Below are 19761 nucleotides of genomic sequence, written 5' to 3' on the forward strand. Positions count from 1 at the left end.
TCGATCTCGGCTCCACCTCTCAGTTTTCCTGGAATATCCCTGACTGCTTTTGTCACTGTTTTTCTGGCTCTCTTGTGTCAATTCTGAAGAATCTTTGCAGTGCGCCCGCCCCGCTTGTGAGGTTGTCGCTGTTCACTGCAAGTCCCAACAGCCAATCATTTGTGAGGGGCATGTGCATGGGTATCGGAGGTGTGTGGGAGCGGACCTGCTCACCATTGCCACATGTTTTGGATGGGTAGGTGTGTCTTCCCGTCAAGTGTGTGGGCTGTTTTTTTTATAATACGAACATACCTCTGCGCAGGAGCGTATATTCTCTGGACCTCCTATCCAACCCATGCATAGCTGTGATTTTGCGCTCGTGCGAATACCTCACGAGACATTAAAAAAAGTCTCTGCCTCATAGCCACGTAATCTGCCCCGCACCGCTCACTTCTGCCGATTCACATGCACAAGCAGCATAATGGGGCACATGTGTTCCCTCAACGGCACTCCTGAAATTGCGGTACACATCAGTGCTGTGTGCCCCTTGAGTGCTGATTGCAGAAGTGGGGAACATTCAGAAGTATCCCTCTTCCATGCCGAAATGCCTGCAGGTGAAGATTAGCCCGTGTTGTATTTCTAGTTAAATTATAGGGTCTGTTCAGAAGACACCTTAAACGCTGCTGGTTAAGGCTTTTGGTTAAGCAGCAGACTTCTGCGATGCGTTTTGATAAACTGTGCTCACTCATTAACCACAGTTGGACCATTTGCAGCGGCTCTAACAGTGGCTTAAAAGTGTTGTTTGCGACAGCACAGCTTGTGCTTAGTGCTGACCCCAGAGAACCACAGTTTCGCTAACCAAAGTGTCATCTGAACAGGCCCATTGAATTTGGGGCTGATGGCAATAAACTCCTAAACATCTGGAGGGCACCAGATTCCTAGACTCATAGAATAGTAGAGTTGGAAGGGGCCTATAAGGCCATCAAGTCCAGCCCCCTGCTCAGTGCAGGACTCCACCTTAAAGCATCCCTGGCAGATGGTTGTCCAGCTGCCTCTTGAAGGCCTCTAGTGTGGGAGAGCCCACAACCTCCCTAGGTAACTGATTCCATTGTCATACTGCTCTAACAGTCAGGAAGCTTTTTCTGATGTCCAGCTGGAATCTGGCTTCCTTTAACTTGAGCCCGTTATTCCGTGTCCTGCACTCTGGGATGATTGAGAAGAGATCCTGGCCCTCCTCTGTGTGACAACCTTTCAAGTACTCGAAGAGTGCTATCATGTCTCCCCTCAGTCTTCTGTGCATTTGGTTTCTTTTTCCTAGGTGTAGAACTTGGCATTTATCCTTATTACATTTCATTCTGTTGTTTTCAGCCCAGCGCTCCAACCTATCAAGATCACTTTGAAGTTTGTTTCTGTCTTCCAGGGTGTTAGCTATTCCACCCAATTTTGTGTCATCTGCATATTTGATCAGCGTTCCCTGCACCTCCTCATCCAAGTCATTCATAAAAATGTTGAAGAGCACTGGGCCTAGGATTGAGCCCTGCGGTACCCCACTTGTTACCTCCCCCCAGTATAAGAAGGTACCATTAATTAGCACTCTTTGAGTCTGATTCTGTAGCCAACTGTGGATCCACCTAATAATTGTTCCATCTAGCCCACTTTTAACTAGTTTGCTGACCAGAATGTCATGGGGCACTTTGTGAAAGGCTGGTCTAGCCTGTTTATCTGTCTGTGTTATCTCCCTTTGCATCTTTTCAGGGTATGCAGGAGAAGTATTGACTGAGACAGAGCTGACAAGGGGAGGAAGGTAAGAGACTGTGTAGGGGAGACATGTAGCCTTTCTCCTGGGAGCAAGACCCTCCAAATGCCTCTTCCATACTACATGGGGATAATAAACTATCCTACTTTAACAGGTTGTTGTAGGGATAATGTATGACAAGCATTTTGAACACTCGAAAATGAAGTAGAAGGAAATTACAACCTGCTTAAATCATAACATTTGTGTTTCCTGGCTGGGACGTTTGCTTCCAAATATAATTTGCCCCATCTAAATTGTTAGGCAAGGATGAGAAATTTTGGGTACTATATTGAGGTCCCATCAGTTTCAGTTCTTTAGACCACTCTTCTTGGAGTCCAGCTCCCATCATGCCTAACCAGCAGTTGCAGTCCAACATCCCTAGAAGGCACGAGGTTGGAGAAGGCTGCTTCAATCTACTGTCTTTTTGTAACTGGTCACTTTTTAAAAATAACTGATATCTTGTTTTAATAGGGTGACCATATCTGGGAAACCAAAAAAGAGGACACCTAGTGTGTGTGTGTGGAAGCAGCTTTCTGAGTCCTGCAGAAAGTACGTTATTCCCCCGCCACCTTAAAGAACCCGATTGGAGTGGAGGAGGGGAAAGGATTTCATTCTGCACCCCCACCATCCACTCCAATTGGGGCCTTTTCTATAATGTCCACGAATGACCCACTTTCCCCTTTAAGACCTCAATTAAAGCTCGGGGTGGGGGGATGATGTGCCTCAAGAAAGCATGTCACTCCCTCCTGCCATGCTAATGGCAGCCTTAAAGGGGAAGGTGTGTCATTCCAGGACATTATTGAAAATTATAGAAAATCCCCCCCTGACACCATGGAAAGAACAAAAACCAGGACAAATCCGGGGAAATCCTGACAGTTGGTCACCCTAGTTTTAATATTACAGTAAACTGTGCTTTGAAACGTTGCTTATAGTGGAAGTGCAGCATATGAATGTTTGAAATATTTATTTATTTATTTGTGACATTTCTATAACCCTCTCCACATAGCTGATGCTCTCTGGGCAGTTTATGAAGATTAAAAATGTTAAAAGTACAATATGCAAAATGTAAAACACACAAACAGACAGTATACACAGAGACAACATATAGCTAAAAAGAACTTTGACCAATCAGCCAAGCCGTAAGACAAAGCCATCATATTCTGCAAAATGCCTGGGAAAAGAGAAAAGTCTGGACCTGGTGCCAAAAAGATAGTAATATTGGTGCAGGGTGGGCCCTCGAAATATATGAAATAAGTGTCATTATCATGCCCTATGTCAGCACCTGGGATCCTCGGGCAGCTGCCGGGACACCATGGCCCCCACAGGGCCCATCAACACTGACACCTGCCCTGGGCCTCCTATGCTAGGGGCTGAGTTTGCAAGCCACCATTTAAATTTCCCAGAATGCCCTGGAACTACACTATAGGAAATTACAATGCCAGCTCCCAGCCACACTGCTGCCCACCCCCCTGGCCAGGAATGCTTTCTGTTTGAGAGGTTCAATTAGGTATTATTATTTATTTATTTATTTATTTATTTATTTATTTATTTATATAGCACCATCAATGTACATATTTGCCAGTGTGTTTCCAAGCCCAATTTAAAGTGCTGGTTTAAAACTTTAAAGACTTAAATGGGATGGGCCCAAATTACTTTCATTGCACTTCGAGGTCATCAACAGAAACCCTTCTCACCTGCCCACTGACAAGTGTTGTTAGGCTGTTGAGTGCAAATGAGAGGGCCTTCTCAGTGGTGGCCTCACACCTCTGGAGTCGACTTCCATTAGGAGTTCATTGGGCTTCTTCTTTTCAGGTCTTCAAGAAGGCTCTGAAGACCCACCTGTTTTGACTGGCCTTTCCATAATCGGTGAGCTACAGGTTTTATCACAAATCTCTTTTCATTTATTTTTATGGGTAATCTCTGCTTTTATGGATTTTTATTGAGCATGTACTTGCTGATTTTTAGTGAATCCAGTTCGTATGGTTTGTATCTTGTATACCCCCTTGAGAGGCGGCCTAGAAATAATTTCAAGGCAATAAAATAAATCAATACGTTACGTAAGCTGCTGTGCCTACTCATGAAAAACCGACAGCCCATCAGATGTTGGCAATGGTGTCAAAGAGTTTGCATTGCTCATCTGGGGTTGCAGCTTCATTATTTCTCTTGCAAATCAGCTGAAACTCACGATCACTCTGAATCATGAAAACATCAGGTGCTCTGTAAACAAGGTGAAAGTTTTAGCCTTTGCCAGTCAATGCCGTGATTCTTTATCATGAGGGGTAATTATTTGGATTAATTACAGACTCCTTTAGGGTACATTATGTCACTGCGCGCAAGGGCTGAGAGCATTTGGAATGAGTGAGAGAGACTCTGGTTTTTCTTGTTTCTTTGCTTTGTTGAACAGTCTTTGCATTTGCAGAGACACTCAACTTGAGCCAAACCAAACCTGCATCTCTTATTGACTCAGTCATTTTTCCACACAGTTCTCTTGAGTACACTGAACCTGAATATAGCCGCTTGCATCTAATTTTCTGTAAAGATTTGCTTAATTTTTGCTCCAGTGGAGATTCATTAAAATTGACTCGTAAGAGTCTGAACAAGATGGTACTTCTGACATGGCTGTAGCCCAATTTCAAGGCTATGTACACATATAGGGCTATATTTACCCTACCCTACATTTCTAGCTACCTGTTTTCACTGGCCTTCCCATAGTGTCGTGGGCTGCTGGATTTATTGGTAATTTCTGATTGTATTGATTTGTATTGGTAATTTATGTTGTTATGGATTTGTATTTAATATGTACTTATTGATTGTTATTGCATCCACTTGGTATGGTTTTTATCCTGTATGCCACCTTGAGAGGGTTCCACCCTTAAAGGTGGCCTAAAAGTAATTTTAAATAAATAAAATAAAAATGCATTTATGTGTAGTTCTATTGGAAATATAGGCTAGATTAGGGTTATGGGCACCACGCTTCTGAAACCTTCCCATCATCTGAACGTATCCCTGGATTTTGGACTCCTGGATTGAGCCCTGTTTCCAAGGTGGGCCTAATGCATCTAAGAATTCTCTAGGGTCGGCTCTACCATTAAGCAGAGTGAGGCAGCTGCGTCAGGCAGCAGATGCTGGGGGCAGGGAGACACAGCAAGGCATTGGAGGACAAAGCTGTGCATGGCCCTGTTCAGACAACATGCTAAACCATGGTTAGAATGCTAGCCTTTTTGCAGTAAATGGTTAGTGAGCATGTTTGTTGAAAAGTCTTTGCATTTGCAGAGTGCTTAAGCCTTTTAGCTCAAAATGCTCAAGCACCGTGGCTTAGCGGGTTGTCTCAACAGGGTCTATGTCGGGCGACCTGCCCTGAACCCCCTAAACTAGCCTGCTGTGCAAAGGAGAACGCTGTCCCATTTCCAGTGTAGAACTACATTTCAATTTTAGTACAGTTGGCTAGCAGGTTTTATCACAAATCTGTTTTCATTTATTTTTATGGGTAATCTCTGCTTTTATGGATTTTTATTGAGCATGTATTCTCTCTCTCTCTCTCTCTCTCTCTCTCTCTCTCTCTCTCTCTCTCTCTCTCTCTCTGTGTGTGTGTGTGTGTGTGTGTGTGTGTGTGTGTGTGTGTTCCTTTTGGATGCTCATCTGCCTTGCACTAAGGGACTCCCATAGCCTCCATGCCTCGATCTCTTCAACATGTGTGCATTGCTTTGTTTATTCATGGACCAAAGCAGATCCACCCAGGTTCGGTGCATGCATTACGGGGAGACAGAATGCCCAATCTGTGGAGCTAATCTGGTTTGTGGGGTCTGTGGCTCCGATCTGGCTCATGGGTGCTCTGGGGTTTCTCTGGGGTTTCTCCTGTTCTAGTTCTAGAAAATAGCCACTGCTTCTGGTCAGTACAGACCATTGGGGAGTATATAGTATACCTATTTCCCCAAGCTCTCTGTTGCTGCACCATGGTGTGTTCAAAGCAGCAGTAGCAACTATGCTGCAAAGCTTGATTTTAGGTGAGGCATACTCAGGAAACTTGCCAAAACTGTCACAGAGAATGTTTGTTATAGGGCAGATTAAAAACGCAAGAGAAAATGAACTAAAAACCTGCAGTAGAACTGCAACAGATTATTAGATTGCTCAGGCTTGAACGGTGGTCTTTTGGATCATTGGGAGAATTGTTTTCAGCCGGTGCAACAGCAGAATTGCAACTGCAAGCGCCAGAGGCAGCAGGTATATATTCCACATCAGGCCAAAGTCTGAGCCAAAGCAGCCCACAAAGATTGGTGGGCCAGAGGGATGTGTGTGCAGGCGAAATGGCCAGGTGCCAACAGAGGCTAGAGCAGAGCAGGGCTTTGCAGGGCTGTTCTTTGGCAAGTTGTTCAGATTGAAATTCGTCCTGAAGCAACAGTTACATAAGGCGAGCCGGCTCAGATCATCTGGTCCAGTTAGGCTGATGAACTTCTGGCCATTATCCGGGTGCTGCTGCTGCAGAGTAGCCAAGATCAGGCCAATGGCTTCCTCTGCCAAAGAGCTACCCCAGTGATGTAAAGAGTAAAGGCCTTGCTAACTATGTCCCTGGTTCCTGTGCCCTCTGGCACCTTGTTGGTTTTGTGATCCTAGAATCCTAGAATAGAAGAGTTGGAAGGGGCCTATAAGGCCATCAAGTCCAACCCCCTGCTCAGTGCAGGAATCCACCTTAAAGCATCCCGGGTCATTGGCTCCATTGTTGTACTGCTCTATCAATCAGGAAGTTTTTCCTTATGTCCAGCAGGAATCCGGCTTTCTGTAACTTGAACACATTATTTCCATTATTGATGATGATGAGGAGGAGGAGGAGGAGGTTGAGGAGGAGGAGGAAGAGGAGGAACTTAATTAAAGTAGCTAACAGAGGTATATAGGAGAATTTTTCTTCATTTGTTGAGTATTTTGCACTGCATGTTGTGTTATTAATGGAAAAAAATCATTGGATAGATAGAGAGATGGTAGACATAAATCACTTACAGTAAAAGATATTTCTAATCAATCCACAAAACTTCAGGATTAGATCATACTTTAATACTGTAGATTATTACTGTAGCAAATGTAATGTAATGAATTAACGTATACAGAAATAGGGATGCACAAATCAGAAAAACTCAAGTCTCACTGAAGTTCTCTTAATTCTGTCTCAAAGTTTGTTCCAACTTGAGGCCATATCAGATTGTGAGCTTTTTTTTTTTTTCTCTTGAAAATCAGTTCATATCTTTGTGCATATTTCAAGCGTGCATCAGTTGTGCACATCTTTGAAATGGACACATTCTTGTATCTTTGATTAAAGTGTGTTTGTGCACATTTTTGAGAAGTACACATTTTTCATATGCATTTTTCAAATGTCTGCCTGCTGTCGAACGTATTTTTGGGGTCTGTGAATCACATTCCAAGCTCAGAAATGTACAGACTGTGTCTGTGTTCAGTCCAGAATGTGTGGACTGGGTAAATACTGATCAAAAATGATCTGAACCGAATTTCTCACACAGGTCAATACAGAGCTCAACAAGATTACTTTCCTGGGAGTGCTTATTAGAAAAAGTATTGATTTGGGGTGGTAGGAAGGCTATATATGCAAAAAGCCTTCCTACATTTATTATTTATTCATTTATTGAATTGATAAATCGTGTCCTCCACCTTCTAGGCACCCATGGCCATATCCAATCAAGAAAATATGAAAACTCATGGTAAAACCAAGGAAGACAGGATCAAACAAACACAGGAACACTCTTCATTGTGTTTCTAAAACAAAATAAGGAAGGAGCCAATTTCACCTCCTTTGGGAGGGAGCTCCACAGTCATGGTGCTGCTACCAACAAGACTCTGTCCTGACCACTCACCATTCTGGCCTCTCTAGGTGGTGGGACTTATAACCAAACCTCCAAACGTTATTGTAATTATAGGCAGGTTTACATGGAAGGAGGTAGGTCCATCAGATACCCTGAGCCCTAACTGTTAGGGCTTTGTAAGTCAAAACCAGAACTGTCTCTGCAGAGGCCACCAGTGAGGGAGGAAGCAGCAGCCAGGCACTTCTCCACCGTGCCTGGGTCCAGCTCCAGCTGAGAGCCCCCTCCCTCTTGCTACCAACTGTCTCTGCAGAGGCCACCAGTGAGGGAGGAAGCAGCAGCCAGGCACCTCTCCACCGTGCCTGGTCCAGCTCCAGCTGAGAGCCCCCTCCCTCCTGCTGTCACCTGTAACTGCTGAACTTTACAACTAAGATTGTAGTGCCTTAATTTGCTTTCCTTTCCCCCCTCCTCCTCCTCCCTCCCAATCCCCTTTCCTTTTGTGTCATGTCTTTTAGATTGTAAGCCTGTGGGCAGGGACTGTCAAGAAATACTTTTGTAAGCTGCCGTGAGAGCCTTTTTTGGCTGAATGGCGGCATAAAAATCCTTAAATAAAAATAAATAATTTTTTAAAAAAAAACTTGAATCGTGCCCAGAAACAAACAGGAAATGGAAGCCAGCGAATGGGATTTTGGAGCCCTCTCTGCTAGGTCTACAGCAGGGATAATTCCCCAACTTGGTGGCTTCCCGATGTGTAGTTTGCTATGGATGAAAGGTGTTGCAGTCTAACACATCCAGAGGACAAGGCACCACCAGGATTGACCAAACAAAACCAAATCCTTTGAGCCATAAATCTTCTTGCAGAGCACAGCACCTTCCTAGCTAGCAAGACAAGTGGACCTCTTCCTGGTGCTGCTGAGACAGCACTTATGCCTGGAGACTCACTGCACTTTAGGCTGATCCAATTGTTAGTTGCCTGGAGGGCTCTAGTCACTCCGTTGTATCACGGCTGAGCTAACCAGTCCCACCTACAGGATCATTAAACTGTGCAGACAATGTGCTGGGTGCTCTTGCAACACTCTGTACTCCAAAGAATCATGATGTGATGGTTAACATGGGAACACACACAGGCCATAGCTAGACCTAAGGTTTATCCCTGGATCGTCCAGGGGTCAAACCTGTTCATCTAGGTGACACACAGGGGATCCAGTGCTCAGGCAGGGGCAAACCCTGGATGATCCCAGGATAAACCTTAGGTCTAGCTGTGGCCACAGTTGTGTTTGCAATGGCTGGCAGCTGCCCCACAGCTCTGCAAAGCCCTTCCTACATAAAATCCAAGGGCAGCTCTGCACATTACAGGAGGCAGTAACAAGGGGTTGAAACATGCCTCTTCTCTTTTGCTTCCTTGGTGTGAAGAAGCATGGTTTCAATCAGGGGTGCCATTTAGGGGGAAATGGCTCTTCTCCAGGTGGAGTCACATCTCTGTCCAACTATGGCTGGGTCTAAATATGACCCTTCTGCAGATGTGGGGCCATCAAAACATCAAAGCCAAAAGCCGATCTAGTCCAGCAGACTATTCCCACAGTGGTCTTCCAGATACCATAATGGAGATATGTGCAATTGCACACTCCCACTTGCATAGTCATGCGCAGCGCATTTCATTGGGGTGTGAATCCAGGTTTTGTTTAAAGGCAAACATTTATTGACTACTCAGTCATAAAGGACATTATCTTTGTTCATTTATTTATTAAACACTGTAGACACTGATGCTTTACTCCGCGTATGGCTTGCGTGGCTGTAGCAGGGGCGTTGCAGGTAAGGGGGGGGAAAGGGGAGACGCCCCTCTAGCCCCAGCATTGGTGGGGCTATGTGGTGACATTGGCCAAAGGAGGAGCTTGGGAGGTGACGTTAGCCTTCGGGGACTTCTCCTCCTGGCCTTTTTGAAGTGTGGCTCCCAGCAAAATGATTCCTTTTCGCTCCTGCTGACAGGAGCAACGGCACGCGGTCGGGGGTAGTAGCCGTGGAGCAGCCAGAGAAGCAGTAGATGCTCTTGCCTGCTTGCACCCTGGCTCTCTTCCTGTTAAGCGAGAAGTGGTAGCAATGCTGCAAAAGATGAGGAGGAGTAATCGCAGCTGGTGGCAATGGTGGTGAGAAGGTAGGGGAGGAGGCCCGTTGAAGACATCTTGCCCAAGGGCCCTCAGAAACCTAGAGCTGCCAGTGCCAATAAAAACTCATTTTGCCCTCTGTAACTGCTGTTTCTGCACTCAGTCTGTGCAGCTTGTGGCAGGTTATACTGCTGGACAGCTACTTCAAGAGCAGACAACCATGTTCAGATTAAATGAGGGAGAGACATTGGCACAGAGTTGAGCAGTGCCATTTCTGGGTGATAGTTTGTGGTCCTGAAAATGCCTTTAACCTTGATAGACACGAGACTACCAAATGATAATGTTAAATAATACCATTAAGTAAATACACTCTGGTGGTAGCAGCCAAATCCTTTCTAGGCTAAAAAAAAGTTGACATCCCATTTGCTGTATTCCATTGTCAATCAGCAAGGAAAGAATTCTCCAAATCCATTAGAGAACATTTCTCACAGGCCTGGTTCACTTGCATGTATCTCATTGCTCCACTCATGGTGGGAGGTCTGCATGTATGGACTGATTCCCCACTGGAAAGTATTACATGTGAGGTGGCCCTGGGAAATCTAGAGGTGTTAATTAGGTTGATAGATTTGTGATGGTCCATTCACCCCTGTGAATACTCAGCTGAAGTCCCAGAAGTCATCCAGTAGTTATTATTAGGGATGGATGCATCTGTTAATTTTGATTTCTCATTTTTCCAAGTATGGTTCACCCTGTATACTGAGATGTTCTTTTTAAAGGTTTGAATGAAAATTCATATGTGTTTTTGTGTGCATTTTTCCTAATGTATGCATTTTTGTAGACACTTTTGTCTAATATATGTGTTTTTTGTAAGCAACTTTCCTAATATAATGTTCAAGTGATTTCTGCTAATATACATGTTTTGTACCACTTTTTTTTATGGGGGATAGGAGATCCCCATTGCAAAACTCCGAGAAGTGCAAATGTAACTGAAACTTGTTTCACATACTGGTTTGAAAGTGTGAAAATAAAATGCAAATCAATGCATTTCTCCTCTCATCCCTGGGTGAATCATTCTACAATCTAGCAGCTCTCTGCTTCCATGGGACTGAAGCTCAGTTTAAACATCAGCTTCATCTTGTGACTGCCTCCAAAAATGTGCTTAGCCATGGAGGTGCTCTACATGGTGGGCACAATAGTTAAACACCACTTCATTAGCTGAATAATGGTTATTCAGGGAATCACAACCATACATCCAAGGTTCTAAACTGCTACAATTTCAGCTTGTGGGGCCCACTGTTTTGAGAACTTTTGATATCAGGCCCAAAAGCTGCCACGGGAATAATTAGAACGTTTTGCAATCACTTGCAATCACTTTGCACTAATTAATAGGAAAAGAAGTCTGTCAGCCTTGATGACAGTTCTCATGGTATAGGCTCTTTAATGAAATTTGCGTCTTCACTTTCTATGATTCATGCACATTGTTGACTCCATAGAGAATATTTTGATTGATTTGGTTTCTCAATAGCTTCTGAGCATAACTCACAGGGCAGAAATCCAAGTCTCACTCTCCATGTGGGACAACCCCCCCCCCCTTCATGCACTTGGTATTAAGGAAGCGATTACGGGGAGAAAGTACAAAACTGACATAGAACAAGTGCGCTCCGGGAGAACATCAATTCTGGGATGGGTGGGCTGTATATGTAGAATTTCATAGAATCATAGAATCATAGAATAGCAGAGTTGGAAGGGGCCTACAAGGCCATCGAGTCCAACCCCCTGCTCAATGCAGGAATCCACCCTAAAACATCCCTGACAGATGGTTGTCCAGCTGCCTCTTGAAGGCCTCTAGTGTGGGAGAGCCCACAACCTCCCTAGGTAACTTTAGCCTGGGTGGGGAGAGCTCAACTCCTTCTATAACATCTAGTGCAGCCTTCCTCAACCTGGGGCGCTCCAGATGTGTTGGACTACAACTCCCAGATGTTGGGTTATTGTGCCAGAACTTTTCTCTATCTGGAACTCTGTTTGTGCTCAGAAACAAACACACATCACGCAGGTCTTACACAGCAGAGCTGGTTTATTTCCTTCAGGCTTCTGTGCAGTCCAATTCAGATCAGTTCAGATCAGCACACTGAGGCATACACAGAGAGCAGTGATCATAGAGCAGTGATCAGTAAGCATTGATCAGTTCCATTTTACACAAGTGAGAAACTATATACAGATCTACACAATTCTTATCTACATTACATACAGCTGTGATGAGGCTAACTTAGAATCTTGGCAAGGTTCCCAGAACAGCCTCTATCTCAAGGTAATTGCCCACAGATAGATTTTCTCTGTTTAACCCTGAGATAGCCATACACACACAATTTTAATGACTAAGCAAGTATTTCTTTTCATATACTTAACAGTCCTCCTCTTGCGCATGTTGTTTAAATTGTGTTACAATCTGAGACCTATCTTTAAAGCATCTCTTTGTGTTTTACCATTGAACCTTCCACCTGTCCTTTCTCATTTTGTTTTACTTTGAATACCCATTTACAGGTAATGGCTTTACGACCCCTTCAGGTAAAGGTACTAGCTCCCACGTTTCATTTTTTTTTTCATTGCTCTGATTTCCTCTGACATTGCTTCATGCCAGCCCTGAGCTTCTGTAGGTTCCATTTCCTGAATTTCCTCAAATGAAGTAGGTTCATATGCTATCAGTAAAGCTCTATGAGAAACCTGTTTGCTTTGGTATTCATCTGAATAACGAATTGGAGCTTTGCGTTCCCTTTCTGGTCGCTTTGGCATAGTTACAGGCACAGTTTCCTCCTTTACAGTTTCTTCCCCCTCCCTCTCTTGCTGAGATTGTTCAGGAATTTCTTCTGTTTCTACAGCTTTCTGTTCTACAGGCAAACTTACATACTGTTTTGTTTCCTGCATTTGTTCATGAAAAACTACATCTCTGCTCACAATTACACTTTTGTGATATGGAGACCACAAACGATAGCCTTTTGTTTGTGTATCATATCCCAACAGTTTACATTCCAAACCTCTTTGAGCTAGTTTTCCTGGTCTGTTTTCTTTCTGAATATGAGCAAAACATTTACTTCCAAAAACCCTTATATGTGACACTCTAGGTTTTCTTTTGTAAAACATTTCATATGGAGTTTTTTCATGTACAGAGTGGTAAAGCCTGTTTAACAAATAATTTGAGGTGGACAAAGCTTCTGCCCAGAACAGATTAGACAATCCTGACTCTTTCAATAGAGCTCTTAACATGTTCTGCAAGGTTCTGTTTTTCCTTTCTGCAACTCCATTTTGAAATGGTGAATATGGAGCAGTAAGATCATGTTGTATACCCTCATCACTGAGGAATTTTTTTAATTGGTTGCTAAGAAATTCACCTCCCCGGTCCGTTCTTAGATTAGCTATAGGTTCTTTAAATCTATTTTTACTCCACTTAACAAAGGCTTTAAACTTTCCAAAAGTTTCACTCTTCTGTTTTAACACATACACAAATCCAAATCTACTGTAATCATCAACAATAGACAAGAAAAATCTGTTTCCTCCTTGACTTGTCTCAAAAGGACCTGCAAGATCTGCATGAATTAATTCAAAAATTCTTTTTGTTGTTCTCTCACTATGTTTTGGAATGTTTGACTTATGACACTTGGTTTCACTGCATACATTACATTTTACATAGTTAGAACATGGTTTGATTTTCACCCCTTCACACAATTCTGGAATCTTAGAAATTGTTTTATAGTTAGCATGACCAAACCTTTTATGAGTTAAATGGATGCACTCTTGGTGTGGTTTGCAATTGGCTATTGTTTTTGTTGTGACTTTGCTGGCTACAACTTCATTTTCTGTACAAGTATTAATTATATACAAAGATTCTTTCATTATTCCCTGCACACACACCTTGTTTCCCTGTTTTATAGTACAATTTTCTTCAGTAAAACAAACCTCATACCCCATTTCTGTTAACTGAAACACACTTAGAAGGTTTGTTTCTAATTCTGGTACATATAAAACACTTTGTAGTTCAACTCCCAGACAATCAAAATATACATTACCCACACCACAAATCTGGATTTTTGTTCCATTTGCAAGGGTAACACACTTTTGCTCTGAAGTAGAAGTTTCCAAGGTTACAAATGAAAGTTTGTCTTTTGCCATACTTATTGAAGCCCCAGAGTCCAAAAACCAAGGATTCATTGTCTCTTTGACTCTTGCTAGAAGACACTTCTTTGTTGATTCAGCTTCATTCATGTTGTTTTCTTCTCTCCACTTTGCTGTTGACTGCTTTTTCTTCTTGTTGTTGCAATCCCGCCTTAAGTGTTCTGTGGAACCACAATTAAAGCATTTCCTTGCCTTTAATGCAGCCACCACGTCAGAAGATTTATGGCTTTGTTGAAATTCAGCCACAGGATGTTTAAGGCTCTGTTGTTTTGAAGCTTGTCTTCTTTCATAGGTTTCCAGTAGTTTTCCAGCTACATACTCGAGGGTTAAATTTTTCTCCTCTTGACTTTCCATCATGGTAACAACCGCATCATACGATGAATCAAGACTTGACAAAATCACATAGACTTGGTGTATAGTTGTAAACTCCATCCCTCGTGCCCTGAGTTGATTGAAGATTTCTCTCATGCTTTTCAAATGGTTTGACATAGACTCCCCTGGTTTCAGCTTCATTCCATACAGTTTCCGGGTTAGAATTACTTTACTGCCCGCTGTTTCTCTTTGATATACAGCTTTTAGCGCATTCCAGCACTCTTTTGATGTATTCAAAAACTGAATGAAGGAAATTTGAGAGTCTTCCACAGCTAATGCAATAACTGCCATTGCTTTTGCATCGTCCTTAAACCATTTAGCATTCTGTGGATCTGCTCTATCTGGTGGATCCTCTGTGACTACATACCACAGTTCAGCCTGAATCAGATACATTTGCATTTTGTAAGACCATAATGCATAGTTAGAGTCATTCAGCTTTTCTAACAATTGATGCAAACCAGACATATTAGCTCCTGCCATTCCCTCTGCTTTAGGAATTGGTATCTCACCGTCCTCCTGCTCAGAGTCCTCCTCAGAGTCAGCCGACTGAGATTTTTCCTCACTTTGCAGCACTGGCTTTAGCTTGATGTCTTCCTTCATCAACAGTTTTCTGTTTTAGCAGACTCCTGGTTCTGATACTGCACCGTTCCCATCAAGTTCTGGTTCTTCTGCCTGGGTTAGGCTGGCGTAGGCTTCCTGGACTGGACTGGGCCCATAACCTTTGTTGGGTTATTGTGCCAGAACTTTTCTCTATCTGGAACTCTGTTTGTGCTCAGAAACAAACACACATCACGCAGGTCTTACACAGCAGAGCTGGTTTATTTCCTTCAGGCTTCTGTGCAGTCCAATTCAGATCAGTTCAGATCAGCACACTGAGGCATACACAGAGAGCAGTGATCATAGAGCAGTGATCAGTAAGCATTGATCAGTTCCATTTTACACAAGTGAGAAACTATATACAGATCTACACAATTCTTATCTACATTACATACAGCTGTGATGAGGCTAACTTAGAATCTTGGCAAGGTTCCCAGAACAGCCTCTATCTCAAGGTAATTGCCCACAGATAGATTTTCTCTGTTTAACCCTGAGATAGCCATACACACACAATTTTAATGACTAAGCAAGTATTTCTTTTCATATACTTAACACCAGAATGCCCCAGCCTGGGGCATTTTGGGAGATGTAGTCCAACACATCTGGAGTGCCCCAGGTTGAGGAAGGCTGATCTAGTGGGAGCTTCTTCCACTTGGAGTTGTAGTTATGCTTTAGAAGCACAATTCCTCATATCTCTTGTGTCTGGCTCCAGTGCTCCAGATAGTGAGGTGCCAATATTTGCTCTTTTGAAAGTATACCTGTGCCCTATCTATGAGTGGGTGAGAATTCCCTTTGGTTCATTTCTTTGATAAGAACTTACCAACATTTGCACGTTTTTCCATAAATGAGACAAAAAGAATTTGAGATTAAAAACAAATGGGGCTGTGGGAGGAAGCAAAGCTGGTAGATTTGTCCGTCCAGGGCCAAGTCTTTGAGTGCTTTGCTCTTAATTGCCTGGGTTAGAATCCCTGTATATTCCACCATGTTGGTGGTGATAAACTGGGGTGGCCACCTTTTCCTCCCTGATGAACCTACTCCTCTTCTTTATTTATTTGATGTATTTATTTAAAACATTCCTTGGCCGCCTTTCAGGGCAGAAGTCCTCCCGAGGCAGCTTACGGTATTAAATATATTATGTGTGGAATGGCTCTTTCCATCCCTGACACATGTAACTGCATGTATATGCAACTGTGTGATTGGTTGTGATGCTGCTTAATGTTGCAGTTAGTCAGCTTGTTGGTTGAAACGTCTGCATTTGTAACGCTCATCTTTGTAAAGAGCTTGGTTCATGGTCTTAAGAATTTGTTATTAAGTTCAGAATAGAGCATCTGCATTTCTGCCCATACGCAGAGTATTTTCTTTCAGGAGGAAATGTGATGGTGTCACTTTAACCCTTTAGGGAAAGGTTGGAATTTGAACTGTTTCCACAAATCAATTATGTTTGTACCACATTATTTATTTATTTATTTATTTATTTTAAAAAACATTTTATTTAAAACATTTATATCCCGCCCTATATCATTAAGATCTCAGAGTGGCATACAGATAAAAACATACAGTATAAAACAATAAATATACACAGTTAAAAACAAATTAAACCATGATCCAAGTTAAAACAATATATAATTTAAAAACAAAAGCAGTTAAAACAATGTGTTTAACCATCAAAGGCTTTGTTAAAAAGCCATGTTTTTACTTGGCGTCAAAATGAAATCATTTACCTCTTTGTAATTGGTTGTTTCCACATGGCCTTTATACATACTGTTTATTTGCCATTACTGATCAGTATATGAAGCAGAGAGATATGGACTGGTATATGGAGGTAACTACAACCTACGTGGCTGTATATTGTAGACACCTCCATATACCAGTCCATATAACTCTCCTCCATATAATGCTCAGTGATGACATGTAAACATTATGTAGAAAGCCCATGTGGAATCATTGGATTACGAAAGGGGTACATAATGTGATGATGCTGTGTGACATCATAACATAAGAACAGCCATCCTGGATCAGACTAAGGGTCCATCTAGACCAGCATTCTGCTCACATAGTGAACAGCTCCCTATGGGAAACCCATCCAAATTGGTGGCCATCACTCCGTCATATGGTAGTGTAGTGGTTCCCAATTGGTGGTCCGTGGACTCCAGGGGGTCCGTGTAACCCACCCAGGGGGTCCGTGGCACTATTCACATATTCACTGTTCATTTCTGGAGTCCACTGACGACGAATTCCTATCAGAAGTAAAACATACCATCACTGAGCACCTGCGTGATTTAGCCACTAGCTTCAGAGATTACTTCCCTGCACCTAATCCCGAAAACTCATGGATAAGAAATCCTTTTGAATGTGTGATGTACAACTAACAACTCGATCTGTGGAAGAGCAAGATGCACTTGTTGACGTGATTTGTGATGGTTCATTGAAATCATTTTTCAAAGAACATAGACTGGACCAATTCTGGGTGAAGGTTTTTCCAGATTATAAGAAGTTAGGTGAAAAAGCTTTGAAACATCTAGTCCCCTTTTGTTCCACATAGCTTTGTGAACAAACATTTTTGACATTTTGTTATGAAGAACAAGCATAGAAATCGGCTTGATGTTGATCCAGATTTGAGATTAAAAGTAGGAAATATTGAACTGGATGTGGAAGGGATTGTTCGGGACAAAAAGAGGCATGAGTTCTCCCATCACATTTAGGTTTAGTAGCTGCTAGACATGTCACAATTTGTTCAATTGTAAACTAGACGTTAGTAAAATTAAATTCGTCTTTATATTCCTAACTAAATCATTGTCATTTTTGCGTGGTAATATCACAAATATCACAATTTTTATGGTCTGTTTTTAGTTTATCTAAAAACTTTTGCTTATTAGGGGCTACCCCTTATTTTCTCCAAAAAATTGCTTCGCACAGGTAACTACCATAGAGATAACAAATTTTTTTAAAGTAGGGGTCCATGGCTTGGCATTTGGAAAACAAGGGGTCCACAGTACTTAGCTAATTAGGAACCACTGCGCTAGTGAATTCCATTGTTTTACTATGCGTTGTGTGAAAAAATCCTTCCTTTTATCTGTCCTGAATCGACCACCAATCAGCTTCATAGAATCATCCCAGGTTCTAGTATTATGAGGGCGGGAGAAAAATGTCTCCCTATCACTTTCTTCATACCATGCATCATGGCACAGTACCTGATCCCAAACTACAGCTCCTGAGATGCAGTTTGGTATTGTGTGCTCACAAAAACTCAAATATACAGAACAATCTTTTGAATTAAGAACTGTCATCCAAGGTTACATGAATGCATTCACTGCTTTCCAAAGAAAGAAATATGAACCAAAGAAATATGAACTGGTTTGGGATAGGTTTGCTCATCACTAGTGATGGGTACAAGTTGGTGATGTTGCCATGAGCCTAGAGTTGCTATGTTCTTTGTTGTTTGGAATGGAGTCAGTCTTTGTAGAAGGTGCCCAGTGAATTACAGAAGCCACTGTGCTTTTTGCAGCTACTTATTCATTTGGCATGAATAAATATTGCAAAATCTTTAGCTGCCCTGTATCTCTCTCTCTCTCTCTCTCTCTCTCTCTCTCTCTCTCTCTCTCTCTCTCTCTCTCTCTGTGTGTGTGTGTGTGTGTGTTTATATATCATATTAAATGTGATTTGGAATAAGTGTTTGCCTGAACTTCTTCTTTTTATTGCAAGGCAAAATAACTTAATTTTTCCTGCAATGCTCAAAATATTTTTAAAGGGGGGGAAAGGAAACTTATACCCCATCTATTTCAATCTATTGTTTTTATGGCTTTGGATGACGGCTTGCAAGACAATGAATTCTGTCAGGCAAAAGCCTCAAAGTTGCAAATGTTTCAAATGTACAAGTGGTGGGTTTGAGCCCTAAACTATTTTCAAACCCTTTATCAATAATAAATGGTGCGGCAAATGCAAACTATGGTTGGACTGCATAGGAATCTGGGAGGGGAGTTTGAAACCTGAAGAAACACTTAAGTGGTTTCGACCGCTTTATACATAACTTCCCTTCAACATATGACAACGTTACGATCCTGTATCCCTTCAATACAATATGCTGAGCCTTGTTCTCTATATTTAACTGACAGTGCGATTGTATTTATTATTATTTATATTATTACATTTACATCCCACATTTGTTTTCCTCTTGCAAGGAATTCGAGGCAATTTACATGATCCTCTTTCTCTCCATTTTATCCTCACAACAACCCTGTGAGGTAGGTTGGGCTGAGAATCACTGACTGGCCCAAAGTCACCCAGTGAGTGTCCATGGCGGAGGGGGGACTAGAACCCAGACCTCCCAAGTCCTGACCTGACACTCTGACCACTACACTACGTGTGATCTGATATACATGTACCCGGTGGGGTTGCTTCTGAGTAGACATGGACAGATGCCTCTGTCCTGCTCGGTGCCATAGTGCTGCATGATGCTGCATGGGTGCCATGCTAATGTCACCCTCCTGCAACGGCAGGCTGCCAGTTCTCCTGTTCCTTCAGGGCTGGCCCTAACATGAGCAGAGTGAGGGGGTCACTTCAGGCCGCAGATGCTGTGTGGTGGTATGGCAGCATAGGTGTGCGCAGCGGCACACTTCATTAGGCTATGCACACAGGGAGTTTTTTATTTGTTTTAAAGGCAATCATTTATCGAATACTCAGTCATAAAGGACATTGTTTTTATTCATGTATGTGTTAAACACTGTAGACACTGATGCCCCACTCCACACTCAGCTTGCCTGGGAGGGCCATTGCAGGTAAAGAGGGGGGGGGGAATGAGGACACACTCCTCAAGCCCCAGCATCGGTCAGAGGGAGGGATTACGAGGCAATATTAGCCTTAAGGGCTCCTCCTCCTGGCGTCTTTGAAGTGTGGCTCCCAGGAGAGTGATTCCTTTCCGCTTGTGCTGCCGGGAGCAACGGCATGC

General features: G+C 42.7%; 1 protein-coding gene across 1 annotated transcript in view; it reads left to right on the plus strand.

Moving 5' to 3' along the window:
• The window catches only part of PDPR (pyruvate dehydrogenase phosphatase regulatory subunit), a 473013-nt gene that overhangs the window by 328667 nt on the left and 124585 nt on the right, over positions 1 to 19761 (plus strand). The window lies entirely within an intron of this gene.

Source organism: Elgaria multicarinata, chromosome 14 (assembly GCF_023053635.1).
Source record: "Elgaria multicarinata webbii isolate HBS135686 ecotype San Diego chromosome 14, rElgMul1.1.pri, whole genome shotgun sequence".
NCBI classification, from domain to species: Eukaryota; Metazoa; Chordata; class Lepidosauria; order Squamata; family Anguidae; genus Elgaria; species Elgaria multicarinata.